Source organism: Anser anser (assembly GCF_964211835.1).
Source record: "Anser anser genome assembly, chromosome: 2".
Lineage (NCBI taxonomy): Eukaryota > Metazoa > Chordata > Aves > Anseriformes > Anatidae > Anser > Anser anser.
Genome location: NC_139721.1, coordinates 148,351,110 through 148,365,623, shown reverse-complemented (window position 1 = coordinate 148,365,623; position 14,514 = coordinate 148,351,110). Strand labels below are relative to the sequence as shown.

Sequence of the window (14,514 nt, the reverse complement as noted above, 5' to 3'; positions counted from 1 at the left end):
GTGTTTATACACATGCTGCTTTCCTTACATGCACACGTGTTTATTTTTGACTCATCTCTGAACAGTATTGAGGACGCCATCAACAGGCAGTTGAGGCAACAGAAAACTCGAACAACGCCAAGCTGTCGGTGCTGAATTAGAAATGACAGGCATGAAAACTTTTTTAAAAAATCACTTTCAGTTGCAGTGTACCTTCTCTTTCCCCTCTAGAAATGATTTCTTTTTCTCCTTTCCTCATGTTTCCCCATTACACATGAATGTGGAAGGACGTCTGAGACAGTCCAGGAGGTGTTTCCCTTTCTGATAAAATCAATAGCATTTTTCCAGGGCCCAAAACCTCCAAAAAACCCCCCAGTGCCATTCATCCCCACCACCTCCCCCCCCGAAATATCTGTACTATAACACCCAAAGCACAGTTTCTGCTTTTTTTGTCCTTAATGTTAGATATATGTTTGTGGAAAAGTTTAGCATTTTAAGCATTTTTTTTTCCTTCTCTGCATATAGATTTTTAATTTTTGTTATTGAGGTTAGTTTTAAAGAAACTTGTGTGGTTGGCAGCCAGTGCTGACAGTGACAGCCTGGGCTGGGGGGCAGCGGGGTGACTCTCCTCGCTGGCTCTTCTCTTTTTGTTAGCTGCCGCTTACCTCTGCCAGACAGAAGGAACCTTTGCTCTGGCATGCAGGGAGAACTGCACTTTTTCCTGTGTGATTTCAGAGGGAATTTAGTAAAATTCCTCTTTGGACTGAGCTTTGAATCCCGTGGCCATGTGGTACCGTTAGCTGGGGCTAACCACCCGTGCGTGTCCTGGTAGAAGAAAAGCAGCTTGGCAGATTTACAATTCGTGTTTGCATTTTTAGGCAGTTGCACACGTCCACCTTTGAGGAGTAATCGCCTTTTCTTCCGCATTAGTTATTCTGGAATTATGTAGAAAATGGAACTATTACAAATTTGAAACTTGAGGATTTATCATTTGGAGTTTTAGGGGGCTTAGAGTAGGATTTGAACCTCAAATGCTCCAAGTAAACTAGCAAGCATTTAAAATTTTGATTTAGATCAGCTTAAGGAGAAAATGCTTTATCAGTGATCTGTAAATTGTATTAGCTACAACTGAAAAACTGAAAAGCTTCCTTTTTTAGCCAATTGTCACTTCTCATAAGGAATTGCGTAATATGATAGTGAGGCACAGTACCTAGTACTTACTCCCTTAACAGGATACAGGAGTAGGCCAGGGCTTTCAAGCAAGTATGCCTGAAGTTAGACATACTTAGTCAGTTAGTTATGCCTGAGCAAACCATAGTTGAGACACTACCCCCTCCTCCCCGGGGGTTTCTGCTTTAAAGAAGAGCGTTTTCTGAACTCTGAGGGTGTTACAGCCGTTCTGTGTTTCAGGTACTCCGGTCATTTTTACTGAGCCTGATATTTACAACAGCCAAGTCAACAGTGTTTCACATTTCGGACAATAAGAAGAATGTGGAATGAAATGAGAGCTCATTTCCTCAAATTGTTTATATATATATAATGAGTATATTTATGTGATGAACATAATAGGAATATATTTATATAATGAATAAAAATTACTTAGAGCTGTATATCTGGAGCTAGTTAGCACCAATGTTTTCCAGTGAAAGACATGTATTATTTTACTAGTGGATGCAATGCCCCAGTACACACAAAAAGGTGAATTTCAGATCATTTGAGCTGTCAGTGATGGATGGAAAAGGAAAAAACAGAGAAAAATGATCTTTCTTTTGCTGTTTACCCTCCTCACTGACCATGCGATCTGTGCAAACCGACTGTAGGTTCCAAGTTGGCCAGAGGCTGGTCAATATGCTGCAGGTTGTAAACTGGGGGTGCTGGAGCTTCACAACGAGGAGCCTTCACCTCCCTTCCCCCTGCTTCTGGCAGCTGACGGGTTTGCTCTTATTCTTGCTCATCTGTTCCGTCAGCCGTGCGCACGTCTTGCGTGTCTCCTTTCTCCCACTCTGTCATTTTAAGCTTTGGGTTTTCACGTTGTGCTCCATTCTGCTCTGTGTTCTCCACAGGAACATTTGAGGTTCCTATCTCATGAATTCCTGCCAAGTTCTGATCCCAGCATCTGTTCCAGACATTATCCAGATGCTCTAATTTTGGGACCTTTAAAAACGGGACTTTTCTGATCCTACGTTTCTATGAAACCCAAGTAACCTGAAGCACCGATATGATTGTGAAAACATTAATCTAATAGTTAAACAATAGCAAAGGCATTCTGGAAATGACACTTCTGACCACAAGAGTTTTTGTAATTGCTGGTATGTGCTGAATGTAAATTAATTCACTCTGCTGGGGATAAAGTTACTTTTGTGTAGCTGTGGCTAGATGGAGCTGTCAGAATGTGTAAGACGGTTTGATTTATGTGCAAAGGCTATATGCATTAGACTTCCCTGGTATGCGCTATTCATTTTAGCTACTTATGGGGTTGAATGTTGATGCCCTTTTACTGTTTTAGCAGAGATGATATAATGTTTGGTAATTATTTTGGAAAGTAGAGAAATCATTTGGGATACAACAATTAGGCACAGAGACTGGGAAATAAGGCTGGCTTTCGATGAGGGGTAAGACCATCTTCAAGCAAGGATGCTTGAAAAATAGTGAATGCATAAATATTTCTGATTAAATGTGTATTTTTTGTATTTATGTGGGCAGAATTGTTTTAATAAGTGAATGGTCTCCAGTGAGGCAGGTAATCTAAAAGTGGTATTTCATGCTGGAAAAGGTGACCCCTAATGAGAAAGTGTTCTGTTCAGAAGCTATGCTGTCTCTCATTTTCAGTCTTTTCCTTTTAATATTAATTACTGGGATGTTTTAATTAAAAACAGATCTTGGAGGTATTATCTGCTTCCTCTGTTTAGTCCTTTTAAATGTTAATCACTTATGACAGCATAATTTACAGAGCAACCTGCACAAGCCTTGTGCAATGTGTCTGCTTTGTGTAGTGCCAGACTGCAAACTGCACCCCAAAAGTGTTTTCAAAAATGCACACAATTGCATAGATTCAATCTGGCAGGAGAAATACAAGGAAAATAATGGCTTTTTTTCTTCTTCTTTTGATGACTTAAAAATTAAATGAAGGCTTAGTGAGACAGTGTGACAGAAAATCTATTTCGAGATGGCTGGAGCTTCCCAAGAACTGATGCTTACGCTTGGGGTAACCAGGCTGAATTCACTCCTGTTTCCGTGAGAAGAAATTTAGAGAAGAGTGGAAGGTGAGAGGCGAGATTCAAGGTAGTCTTGGAACCTATGGAGAGATTTCATCAAACAGAATTGTGAAGTGTGCACAGAAGAATGTTGAAAAACCAACCAACCAACCAACCAACCAACCAAAACACAAAAAAGAAAAAGAAATGAGCAAGGTGAAAAGGCATACAGAAATAGTGAGGGTTTTTTGTTTGTTTGTTTAATATAACATTGAATTTCACATGAACTCTTAGTGAGATCTCTGTCCTTGATTTGTCGAGCAACACGGACGGAGCTCTCTGGGCACGCCGCGGGAGCTCTGCCCTACCCAACACGAGGCTGAGGAGTGGGAGGAAGGAAGTGGCATAGCAGGGGGAAGGCACAGGGAAGGGACCTATGGGGTGAGACACAAAAAATGGGTTTTGGCAGTGTAGAGAAGAGAAATGCACAGGCAGTTAGCATAGTGGCACCAAGCCTCTGTGGGGTTAATATTCTTCCTCCTTCTGCCCCCAGCTCTTCTCCCCATCCTGCCAGAGCTGGCCTTGCTCGCTCGTCCCTTGCAAGGGATAACAAGCATCCTCAAGCTGCTTTCAGCTGTGGCTATGTTGTACTTAAAATACTTTTCAAGCTGGAAATATTTTAAAGCAAAATAGTATTTTTTATAGCTGCGTATCAGCAGAAAATCACCAAATCTTACTCAGAAGGACATAAACTTAATAAAATATCTCTGCTATAAGCACAGAAGCAGAGTGAACGCTCCTTTGATTGTATTTTTCAGTATAATTTGCTGAGAAATGAAATTCGGCAACCAAGCCCTCCCAAACGTGCTGATTTTCAAGGACTTAGATAGCCTCTCCCAGCTACTGAACAAGAAAAGTAACTTTGTTTTTTGCTGGGTCCTCAAATTTAAGGGTGTTTGAAAGCAAACGTTGGGTTCTGAAAGATTTGGTTTCTGTAAAAAGCAGCCATGTTTGAAACGCAAAAAAAATTGGGACTAAATTCATTCCTTGTCTAACGCAGCAGTTCTGGGTGAAATGAAGATCCCATAGTGACCAAATCAAATCTCAAACTGTTGTAATATTCCTTTGCAATATGGCCAGCCCTTGGCATCCGCTTTTTTCTCTCCGCCTTTTGGCTCCCTGTATTCTTCTTTCTCTGAGATTTTTTTTCCCCTTTTCAACAGCTGATTTTATTTTCAGTAACTAAAGGTATAGTTGTCAGTTCATGAATCTAAACAATTGCTGTATTTATCTCTACAAGGGAATATATGTATTCATACAGGGGAATTATTCCCTAAGAGCACTGGAGGTATAGTTCATAGGGGCTTTTTTTGAACATATCATAGTAAAAATTAAAGGGAACTATCAAGGAGTTGGAACACTATTAATTCAGTGAGCACTGGTCAGAAGTATTAATGTGTTTGTAGGTTTAAGATAAATAATCTTCTACTGCACGAGTGAAAGTGCTTGTTCTGTGTGATGTTTCTGAATGGAACCTTTGGTAATCTGATTCCACACACGCTTTAACCTTGTGCAAAATTTAATGAAAAATAGAGTTACTACTGAATGTACTGTTTTGCCAGCTCAACAAAAGATGTTAAGTTCTGCATATTTTTGCATAATAAAGATAAGTGTTGACAGTGTAATGATCCATTTGGCATAGATAAAATCATGAATGATTTTAATAACCTTACAACAATATTTGAATTCACTATGAAATATAATATAGGCACTTCAAACAGAGGCAGGCCTGATGCCCTGGTATGGAGTGCCAGCTTCTTATAACCTTAATTTTTCTAGGAGAGAAAAGAGAAGAAAGAGAGGAGAGGAGACAGGGAGAAATTAGAACAGCTAACGAATGGAAGATATCTCTTCTGAAGTTTTCTGTGAAGCCCTTATATGCAGGTTGACACTGACGGGTTTTGGTAATGCTTGCATCTCCTTCCACAGTCTGGGCGACTTACTTGTATTATGTGTTGGAAAATGCATTCATCTGTATGGGGGGAATCAAGCTAAAGTGTAATAATGGTACAGTGTTCCCAAGTTTGGTAGCTTGAAATGATTACACATACAAATGTAATTTATCTTGGGTATTTCTTTTTAAAAATGTTTCGCAGGTTCATGTAGGTGATATAGGTGCATCAGGTCCAATTTCCTCAGTGATTTAGGGAATTAATTTCCAAAATGACTTCTGAAAATTGAGTCTGGGGTCTCTGAAGATTTCACACTGAATGATTTAGGAGTAAAGTCCCAGCCAACTGCCTGTGTTCCTCTCTCTTTGGTTACAATGCATCCCTACATAAACAGAGCACTGTAAGGCAGTGGCATGTATTCTGTGCCAAGTAATCAAGAAACACAGACTGATGCAAAGCATCGTTAGAGTAATGTTGGGGGTCTCCTTTACTATTCACTCCTGTGTTTCACAGAGACAAAAGCACTTGGCTTCCAGCAGTTGTGTTTTGATATTGGATGTGATGGTATTAACCGGCTAGATTTCTTCTGAGGTCTTCAGATGTTTATCTTCATTTCTTCTTGCTGCATTTATTTCTGCTCGTGTTTGTTTTCATAAGCATTTAGAGGTCAGATTTGAAAAGCCACCAGGCAGCCTTTAAAAGCAGACTTTCAAAAATATCTTGGAATCTAATTCCTAATGATTTTACAGGGTGTAAGTAAGTGAGGTGCCTTTCTGCAACCCAGTGCGCTGATTATTGTTCAAAATCTGGCCCCAGATCGTTTTGAAAATGATTTTGGCATTGGGAGACTAGGTTTTAGTAAAAGTCCCTGGGGATCAGGTACTGCATTGTTTAACTTGTGGGTGTTTTGTGTGAAACAAACACAGTCCCTACAGATTACAGTGTATGGTGGGCGGATATACTGCTGGATGGGGATGCACCAGGATATTTTTTCTTCATACAGAGATTATTATAATCCTGTCAGTTGTAGAAAGCTGAGAGGCGCTTAGCAAGAACTGTACTACAACAGTTCGGGGATTCTCTCCCTTTCTGCACTACCAAATGTCATCTAATGGGTGTCTTCTGCTTAAGAGCAGAGCTCTTTGTCTGGCCTACGTTCATGTAATAATCCAGGCGAGTCAAGCCTGGGATGCCACAGGAATGAATGGCCAACCTCTGCCTCTTTCCCGTTGCGTGCTGCTTACCATCAGCCCCTCTCTGGCGGAGTGCACATAGCTGCTGGCAGAGCATTGCATGCTGATCTGTAAGGGTGGTCCTAGTGGGCTGCAGGTTGTTGCATTGCTTTCACCATTGTTATATTTAAAAATAATATAAAAAGTTAGTCATGGGGGAACAGTCAGTCGTTTGCATTAAAGATTTTTTTAGAACCTCACTTAAAGAAAGGGAGACAAGAGTTATTGACTAATGTGCTGATTATTTTTGCCATTATGCATAAAATGAAGAATATCGTTATTGTTATTTTAAAATGCCAGAAATAAATGTCTCTTTCTTTGTCATTTAAAAAGTACTAGATAATGAAGTTAGCTAAAAAAACATTCCAATCTTGTTTTTTTAAGGCCTCTGAAAAGTTTCTGGGGGGAAAAAAGGAAGTGTTATACAAAAAGTAAAGGGTACATAGAGTTTTACCTTTTGAACAGACCTTGACGTTGATTTAAAATAAGCCTTATTTAATAGGTATTGTATTGCACACTGAAGATAATTTAGGCTAATGTCAAGGACAAGTGTTATCTATTCCTTTGTTGTAGTGAGGTATTGAAATAATGAGTGGAACAGAAGGGAATCAGAAAATGTTTGAAGTTTTTCATCTGTGTCTCTAGATGGGTATTTTTAATCACATTCTCCTGGCTTTTGCATGCAAATTACACTGAACAGCACATACTCTAAAAATTAAGAGCTGTATTTTACAAAATGTATTTTCTTGAAGTTTAATAAGCTTGCGAAGATTTGACTGTGCCTTAACTAACCAGATACCTTTTTGTACCTCAGCTGAAATTAAAATCTTAGATTTTTCAGTGCTGCTGTTTTGATCCCGTAACAGAGAAATTGAAAGCCTTTGGTATTTTTGGAGGTTTCTGAAGCCATTTTTTCCTTGGTACTCAAGGGCTGCAGCTCCTAATGACAGATGAGACAACCGTTAAGATTTAATACATCTTTATTTCAGCAATATATCTTGCGGTGCGACACCAGCCCCTCTAATAACCCCAGTGTCTGGATTACTTACTGCATAGCGTCACTGTTTAACTGCTGACCTCTGTGTCAGAAATAAAACACAAAACTCCTCCGTGGCCCACACTGTTGACTTGGAAGTCTGCTGACCTGCGGAGTCATCCCATCCTCACAGGCTCAGCTGAATGGGGAACAGTCTGGGTATCTTTTCGAGCCTTGCCCTCTTAAAAGAGGAGGGAGAATTTTATAGTGCACTCTAATAAAATGTAAAATTGCTTTCAAAGTAATATTAAGAACATTGTCCTGAGTGTAGTTCGCATAAATTAGTGCTGAGGGAGCAAAAATGGAGGAGATGAAATTGGTTTATTCAAGTGCTCAGATGCGTACCTGCTGCTTTCCATGCATAATGCACTCTCTTCTGATACCATGTTTTCTTTGCACTCCTCTTTAAAAGCAGAATAGATCTATTTTTTCCCTATTTCTTTTCAAAATGAGCTAAAGAGATACGATGGCGAATCATATGCTGTGGTAGTTTTGCAGGGTATGTCCTTAGCCTAGTGTAAGAGGTCTGTTTGTACAAAGGGATTTTGGAAGAAATCTTTTTTGTATAAATTGAAGATTTAAGAAAATAACAGGATAGCACTGTATTCTATGTGCTTTCAAGGGACAAGTCGGTGAAGAAACAAACCAGTATAAAAGCCCTATGATAAAAAACCAAAAACAAACAACAACAAAAAACACGATTGAAAAGCTTTCTAATGTAGGGCAGTTTCCCCAGCTGTTCTCATATCCCAGCTGAGCATTGATTTAACCGTTTTGGTGTCTGCTGTGCGGAGGGACTGCAGCAAATGAAGAAAACTTCAGTTTTCTTCTGTCCAATTGTAATATCTTCATTTTTTGCTGAGAATCGTCAAACAAAAAATAAAGGTTGTTTAAAAGAAATGAAAATATTTTTCTCTATTCTTACACTCTCATTCTAGAAGTAGTTTTGTTTTTAGTTACAGGCTCAGGAATTTCTTTCCCCCAAAATCTCACTCGGATCACTTGCTTTTGCAGCGCGATGCACCTGTAGGGTTTCTGCTTTTGGGCTTTTGTGTGGCTGCACCCATCTTCCTGGAGGTCAGTGCACTGATGGCATCGCTTGCTCTTTTGCCAGGGCAGCTGGTACCGGTGGGGATCAGTGTTCCCTGGGGAAGGCTGGGCTGGTAGCCAGTTCTTACTGGTTGGGAGCCTTCCTTAGCGTGCTGAAAGAGAACAGCAGGAACACAGCTCTCGGGAGCATGAGCTAAAGCAACGAACTGGAGCATTCACTTCACACCTACCGAAAAAACAACCTGCATACGTCATCTTCTCCCAGCGTGCGTCAGCTTCGTGACACACAGACTGCTTCTGGCGTTTCTTTTTGCCTTGAATGCCTTCTGGCCATTTGGGGCAGGGCTGCTGGGTTCTAGGGCTGCTACAGCTGTGGCGTTGGGCTTGCTGTGCCCACGCCGTACTTTGGCCAGGTGAGCAGGCCAGAAGGGCCTTGCAGAGGACTGAGTTTGTGCATGCTCTGTATGTGCTTGGCTGGCAGGCCACACACCGGGGCTGGCGGCTTGGTGCTCATTGAGCACATCATGGTATATCTGGTGTATTCAAGGCCTGAGGTCATGAAAAAGCACATCCAGCCAACCGACAGGAAGCTCAGCGGCATCTACCTCTAATTGTCCCCGTAATACTTCTAACACTGCCCAATTCTTGTCTTGTTTCTTGGTCTGTACCTCAGCATGGAGGTCGAGCAGAGAGCAATTCAGTCGGAACAGACACAATGTGCTTTCCAGGGTGCCACAGTCATGCTTGCTTTCAGTCTGTTGCTCAGCAATACGGGAGAGAAGGGAGGAAAAGTCTTTTAAAAATATGTCATCTCAAACTAATATATTTTAAAAATAGTCTAGTAAATTACAGTATAGTAACTAAAACTGTATTTAATTCCTACTGGGAGAAGATTAGATTGCAATTTAATATTGCTTCTAGAATTTCTCAGATCAAAGTGCTGTAGGAAATGAATAATCAAAAGCAATGTTTTAATAAAAAGCTTGTATATTTACTTCAGAATCATTTCTTAAAGAATTATGAAAGCAGCAGATTCTCAAACTATCTGTACAATTAAAGTGTTCTTTGAATTAATAGATGAGTTCTGATCTTGCAAATACGATTTAACTTGGTATTTTATGTTGAGCTTCGAAAGGGAAGGGTGTTTGCTTAGTCAGCAGATTTGAGAATGACTTTCAGTCAGATCTGTGATATGTTTTCCAGCCGTGATTATTTCATATCAGGGGCTTTTGAGGGGGCAGAATATGTTCAGCAAAGGCAAATGTGGAGTCCTGCACCTGGGCTGGAAAAACCCCATAGAGCAGTGTAGGCTGGGGGCCCACTGGCTGCATAGGAACAGACCTGGTGGACAGCCTTGTGATGAAGACCAGCTCCATCCGGGGCTATTATTAGCAACCATATGGCCAGCAGGTTGAGGGAAGTAGCTACTTCGCTCTGCTTCTGAAGTGTTTTGGCTTCCCCAGTACAAGAAAGACATTTCTATGCTGGCCCAGCCAGGGGCCGCCAGGATGGTTTAGGGGACTGGGGGACATCCCATGGAAATGGAGGCTGAGACCTGGGGTTCAGGCTTAGGAAGGCCTTAGGCCTTCAGGGGTGCTGTTTGGTGTGCACGCAGCATTGTCTGTAACTGCTCTGTGTCAGGTACAGAGAAGAGGCAGCCGGACTTCTCCCAGAGGCGTGCAGGAGCAGTGCAAGAGGCAGCAGACACGAATTGCAACAGAAGAAGATTCAGTGCAGTGCAAGGAAAAAAATATCCTAAAAGCAAGGGCGGTCAAATACCGGGAAAGGTTGCCTAAGGAGGTTGTGAAGTCTCTGTCCTTGGCGATATTCAAAACCTGACTGGACGTGGGCCCAAACAACCTCCTCATGCTGACCTTAATTGGAGCTGGGGTTTGGACTAGGTGACCTACAGAGGTTCCTTCCAGTTGTGATTACTCTATATGAGCTTACACTTCTGTGTAAGTCACATAAGATCTAACACAAACTGTTAATTTGGTAGCAGAATGTGACCCTTGAAATGGCCTTCATATTTTTTTTCAGAAGCAATACTGCAATAAAGCGATTAAAGGAATATCAGTTGTTTTGCTCCCTTGTAGCTAAACTACTTTGAAAAGTTGTTATTGAAAGCTAGTTCTGACTTCTGACTGAAGTTGATTAGGACAGGTAAAGACTTTATTGAAATTACAAAGACTTATGTTTTGTGTTAGTTCATCTAAAATTTAAACTGCGCTTGCCTTTTTTCTTCTTTTGAAATATTGGGTGATCTCTAAGTCAGTGCTGAGGGGGTGCAGGTCTCAGGCTGGAGGTATAACACAGGATGCCTCCTTTTTCTAATTGATCCTATTTTATGGCTGTGGGCAGCGGTGCCTTATTTGTTAAAATGTCCCTTTTTTCCTTATTTCCTCTTACCAGTTTGTTGATGCAGTAGTTGTATTTAAATGGGTTTTTAATAAGCCATGTAGAAAAGTGAAGCTCAAGGAAAAATAAATATTTAGGTATGCCATGGTGTCATTAAAGTCAGTTCAGCCATCAGAAAGCCTACAAATTGATTTCATATATAAATTATTTGGCATCTTAATAATAATTAGCTACTACTTTGTTAATTTTTTTCCCAATTTTTTTTTTTTTTTCACTCTTGTACTTATCTGTTCATTCACACGTGCAGCAACTTGTACTTCAGGACACTTTGGAGCCTGAGCTGAAATTTGATTTCCTGCTGGGCAAGAGCAGTAAACGAGTACTTCGGTTCTGCACCGTAGCACTGTAGGACTGAGTAGCAGCCCATGCTGACCGCTTTGGGTTACACACGGCTATTGCCAATTCTGCAGAGTTTCTCTAGACATTTGCTGGCAGTCTCTTGAGTGTTCTTCAGTTGTGCTCATTGCAAAGGAAGTGTGTGGTCAGTTACGTGGTACGGCTTTGCTTAAGAGTTCATGACTTCTGGAGAAGTTTTAGGCCGAGGAGGACAGGTTGCAGGTGATGCTCTTGGTTATATTTTCTGTCAGCCTTCTCCATGTCCAATTTCTACATACAGCACGTCCGAAAGTATACGGCAATGCTCCCACATGAGCAGATCAGGTTGCTGTCTAAAGGTGTGTGCGAAAGAGACCTGTTCTTGGGGACTGCTGGACAGGGCTAGGTGTAACCCTCTGGCATCAATTTTTAGGAAAAGCTTGAAGGAACTATTTTAGCAAGAGATATACTGGAAGGCCAAGTTAGATTGTAGAATTTCATTTGGACCATCAAAATCTCTTTCTTCAAGATCCAAATTTTCCTATGAAAGTTATTTAGTTCAGTTATTAGAACTGAGATCTTCTTGGTGCTAAGCGTGAAGCGAGAACCAGCATCCTTGCCCAGCCGGAGGTGGGCATGGAGCTGCACCCGTCCTCTGGAATGCCTTGGAGGTGAGCACCTCTGCTGCTCTCTGCTGGAAGCAGAAACACAATCACTTGTGTGAAAGGCAGTTTTGCATACGAAGGGCCATCCTGTAGGAGAAGACGTGTAACACACACTTGAGGAGAGCACAGCAGCTGTGTAAGTAAGCTGTAAGCTTACACAGTGAGCTGTGTGAGGCCACATCTGGATATCGTTGTATGGGCTAGCAGGGGAAGCCTGCAGTGCAGCCAGAGGCACTGAGACGCGTCCGGTTCCTCAACAGATCAACTGCAGAGCAACGGGCCTCTGAACAGTAGAACAAATTGGGAATGTCCTTCTGTGAAATTATCTGATAAGCATCCTTCCGGCGAGGAGAAAACGTATTTAAAATAGCTCTTAATCATTCAAAAAGATAAGTGATCTCAGTTTTACTTCATGTTAGAAAGAGTGGACAGGAGTGTGCAGAGGATATGAAAACCAGAGCAATGGTTGCCATCTTTCTGGTGTGAGAACAGAGCTGTAATCCCAACTGATGCTGAAACAAGTCTCAAGTCCTTACAGGTGCTGATACCTACACATGAGACAGCATCAGAGTCATCAGTATATTACCAAAATTTTAGAGAGACACTTAGGAATACGTAAAATTCAAGTGATGTTTTTGACAATCTTACATGTCATAGGGAAAAATACAGCAAAAGTGTCTAGCTCTATGGATTTTTGTGAAGTGGAGGATTTCTGGTTTCGTGGTGGAGCAGGATGACCTAATTGCACCGTATGATAGTGATGAATTGTTTTATATGGTATGAGTATTTAATCAAAATGTAAACAACCATTGCTGGTGTGATTTTAAAAAAAAATCCAGTTAATTAACATTTAAGTACTTAATCTAGTCTATTAATTAAGCCTGCATATGTGTTTACTAATTTTTAATTGCCTTAGAATCAAAGGAAATTGTAATAATGAATGTTGGAATGCAGACTGCTGCTGATGCGTCAATATGAAAAGAAATCTTTCTTCTTGCTTTTTGTTTATTTGAGTACATATAACCTGGCTAATAAGGTATGGCCTGAACAAAGCAATAGAAAAACTCATAATGGTCTCCATTTCAGAAAGAGTTGAAATAAGTCTGGAGCTAAACGTTGGAGAAATTAAATGAATATTTCCATAGGCTGTAATCTCAACAAAGCTCCTGTCTTTATATTTGAAAGTGTTACTGAATATCTGAAACAATTTAAAAAAACAAACAAAAACAACTAGTACAGGCTTTCTTTGGGACTGAAATAGCCTGTTCAAACTGGCGTTTCTTCCTGTGCCAGTTTACATTCATGAAGAGCGTGGACGTGTATTGAAACCTCTTTTCCATTCCTATTATAATTAGAAATGTAAACATGTCCGTCTAAATTAAGCCTACAAATTATTAAATTTGTTACAGGATAACAAAGTGGTTTGTTACTACTGCATTTTATTTCTTAGTTCCAGATTTTTAGTTCAGTGACTGAAAAATGCAGTGTGTGTCCTGCTGTAGTCTGTTACCACAGTCCCACTTCTTTAATGCATTAGGTTCAGGCCCCTTGGAGTAGTGGGCTGGGGGAAAATGGCCTAAAATATTGCTATTACTATTAGTACTATTATTATTTGTTATTATTGTTGCAATGACATTTGGTCTTTGGCAGTGTATTTTTTTTCCTTTTTCTTTTTTTCCTTTTCTAATGGATTCAGACAAGCCAAATTGCTCCCATTTTCACCAAATTTGTGTGGAAGATATGTTAAAGAGCTGAACTAATATTAAACAGCTTAGCTGTTTTCTGCTTTCTTCGTGCTTTGGTATGGTTTGTTCATCCTGTCTGCTGATTTCCAGCATAAGAATGGCTGGTAGGGTGGGCTCTGCAGGTCACTGCAGATGATGAGATCTAAGATTGAAAGATGGAGAACAGGAGGCACCCCTGGTGTCATGCACTGAATGTAATCATTGCAGAATAATTCTGGAAAGCAGTACGCTGTCCGTTGTATTTGAAAATGGACACTGGGTGTGACTATGGTAACTTTAGTTAAAGAAGAGAAAAGAAGAGATAAAAGAAAAAGAGTCAATGTGGAAGCTGTCTCCCTGCAGATGCCGTTGTTTTCAGGCAAGACAGTCGTCTTTGTTTTCTGTGCTCTTTGTAAACTTGACATTTAAAACCTATCAAAATACGATAGGTTTACCATTGACTGTGAGGCTGCAAGCAGCTGGTCTAGTGATCTGTGTTACGTGCTTGGCCAAATCAGCAGCATCCCTGGCATAAAGCAGCTGTTACTGCTGCGGATTCCCATGCATGTGGTTCCTGGTGGGTGTAGTGACCTCCTGGTGTGGCTTCTCTCCAAGTAGCCTTTTGGCATCTTTTAATGTATGTGTTTGGTTCTGTGTCTTGTTCCTGCAGAAATGATAGTGGAGGTGTTCTTAGTGGTAAGATCACCCAGCTGGCTTTATGTAGGAAGTTTGGGACATGCACAGGACATGGAGCATGCAGCACATCTCACGCTCCTTCATGTGGCACTGCCTGTGGATGTGCTACATAAATGTGTGCCGTGGGGGTCGTGGGCTTTGAGTGTCGGGGGCCAGTCTGCAGCAGGAGCTGGCCTGGTGCTCGTGTCCTGCATTTCTGGGCTTCCAGAGGCACAGCCGTGATAATTCCTTACATTGCTCCTTGAAGAATTTC

The 14,514-nt window shown here is 40.9% G+C and overlaps 1 protein-coding gene and 1 long non-coding RNA gene across 13 annotated transcripts in view; one reads left to right on the top strand and one right to left on the bottom strand.

Moving 5' to 3' along the window:
* PARD3 (par-3 family cell polarity regulator) overlaps positions 1 to 14,514 on the top strand; it is a 448,908-nt gene that overhangs the window by 132,222 nt on the left and 302,172 nt on the right. The gene's annotated exons all lie outside the window — the stretch shown is intronic.
* LOC310895159 overlaps positions 1 to 14,514 on the bottom strand; it is an 89,153-nt gene that overhangs the window by 72,138 nt on the left and 2,501 nt on the right. Inside the window, exon 2 of the long non-coding RNA XR_014580492.1 lies at positions 1 to 14,514. This exon is cut by the window's left edge and continues 72,138 nt beyond it. This is a non-coding gene — a long non-coding RNA (uncharacterized lncRNA).